The 2,121-nt window shown below is 50.5% G+C and overlaps 1 long non-coding RNA gene across 1 annotated transcript; it reads right to left on the reverse strand.

Moving 5' to 3' along the window:
* Positions 1–300: 300 nt before the first annotated feature.
* Positions 301–1,393, reverse strand: LOC127924970 (uncharacterized). The gene is made up of 3 exons (XR_008119433.1): positions 1,280–1,393; positions 719–999; positions 301–438 (listed from the first exon to the last, which is right to left on the reverse strand). It is a non-coding gene; the product is annotated as an uncharacterized LOC127924970 (long non-coding RNA).
* Positions 1,394–2,121: the final 728 nt, after the last annotated feature.

Below are 2,121 nucleotides of genomic sequence, written 5' to 3' on the forward strand. Positions count from 1 at the left end.
ACTATAGGACTGAAAGGCATCCCAGGCAGACAGCTACTGTAGGACTGAAAGGCAGCCCAGACAGACAGCTACTGTAGGACTGAAAGGCAGCCCCGACAGACAGCTACTGTAGGACTGAAAGGCAGCCCAGACAGACAGCTACTGTAGGACTGAAAGGCAGCCCAGACAGACAGCTACTGTAGGACTGAAAGGCAGCCCAGACAGACAGCTACTGTAGGACTGAAAGGCAGCCCAGGCAGACAGCTACTGTAGGACTGAAAGGCCTCCCAGGCAGACAGCTACTGTAGGACTGAAAGGCAGCCCAGACAGACAGCTACTGTAGGACTGAAAGGCATCCCCGACAGACAGCTACTGTAGGACTGAAAGGCATCCCCGACAGACAGCTACTGTAGGACTGAAAGGCAGCCCAGACAGACAGCTACTGTAGGACTGAAAGGCCTCCCAGGCAGACAGCTACTGTAGGACTGAAAGGCAGCCCAGACAGACAGCTACTGTAGGGCTGAAAGGCAGCCCAGACAGACAGCTACTGTAGGACTGAAAGGCAGCCCAGACAGACAGCTACTGTAGGACTGAAAGGCAGCCCCGACAGACAGCTACTGTAGGACTGAAAGGCATCCCAGACAGACAGCTACTGTAGGACTGAAAGGCAGCCCCGACAGACAGTTTATGTAGGGCTGAAAGGCAGCCCCGACAGACAGTTTATGTAGGGCTGAAAGACAGCCCAGGCAGACAGTTTGTGTAGGGCTGAAAGGCAGCCCCGACAGACAGCTACTGTAGGACTGAAAGGCCTCCCAGGCAGACAGCTACTGTAGGACTGAAAGGCAGCCCAGACAGACAGCTACTGTAGGACTGAAAGGCAGCCCAGACAGACAGCTACTGTAGGACTGAAAGGCATCCCCGACAGACAGCTACTGTAGGACTGAAAGGCATCCCCAGACAGACAGCTACTGTAGGACTGAAAGGCAGCCCAGACAGACAGCTACTGTAGGACTGAAAGGCCTCCCAGGCAGACAGCTACTGTAGGACTGAAAGGCAGCCCAGACAGACAGCTACTGTAGGGCTGAAAGGCAGCCCAGACAGACAGCTACTGTAGGACTGAAAGGCAGCCCAGACAGACAGCTACTGTAGGACTGAAAGGCAGCCCCGACAGACAGCTACTGTAGGACTGAAAGGCATCCCAGACAGACAGCTACTGTAGGACTGAAAGGCAGCCCCGACAGACAGTTTATGTAGGGCTGAAAGGCAGCCCCGACAGACAGTTTATGTAGGGCTGAAAGACAGCCCAGGCAGACAGTTTGTGTAGGGCTGAAAGGCAGCCCCGACAGACAGTTTATGTAGGGCTGAAAGGCAGCCCCGACAGACAGTTTATGTAGGGCTGAAAGACAGCCCAGGCAGACAGTTTGTGTAGGGCTGAAAAGCAGCCCAGACAGACAGTTCATGTAGGGCTGAAAGGCAGCCCAGGCAGACAGTTTGTGTAGGGCTGAAAAGCAGCCCAGACAGACAGCTACTGTAGGACTGAAAAGCAGCCCAGGCAGACAGCTACTATAATGTGTGGCTGATAGAAGGATCCCCATCCCAACTGCCACTCTCTCTTCATAATTGCAGCTGTTCAATGGCTTTTAATTAGTCTTAAAGCGTGTAGAGCACCACTTTCCCTGTATCGCTGCAGGCCAGAAACTCAGATCCACGGCTTCTGACAAAACCAACCAGGAAAGAGAAGCTATGGGTGGAAATGTGATGGTTGTCAAAGCCAAGCAGAGCAGCCTTCTTTTTATTTCTTAGTAACACTTTATTTCCGGGATCATCAACTAGATTCAGCCGCGGGTCGAATTACAAATCATTTTTTGACTGCAAATTGACTCCAAGAAGCCTAAAAATATCATATTTGAGTAAAACATAATAATTTCAAACCTTGCTCACGTTTGTACACGATTACTTGTCTCACTATTATGTGTGGGAATACTTGGGAATTATATATATATTTTTTATTATTTTATTATTATTTTGCTTCGAAAACTTGGGGGCCAAATAAAACCACCCGCGGGCCGCAGTTGGGCAGCTACTTTCTTTGACCTGGCCACCATAATGCCTTTATAACAATGTTGTAAACATGTCATAATG

This window comes from Oncorhynchus keta, unplaced genomic scaffold, assembly GCF_023373465.1.
Source record: "Oncorhynchus keta strain PuntledgeMale-10-30-2019 unplaced genomic scaffold, Oket_V2 Un_contig_4840_pilon_pilon, whole genome shotgun sequence".
NCBI classification, from domain to species: Eukaryota; Metazoa; Chordata; class Actinopteri; order Salmoniformes; family Salmonidae; genus Oncorhynchus; species Oncorhynchus keta.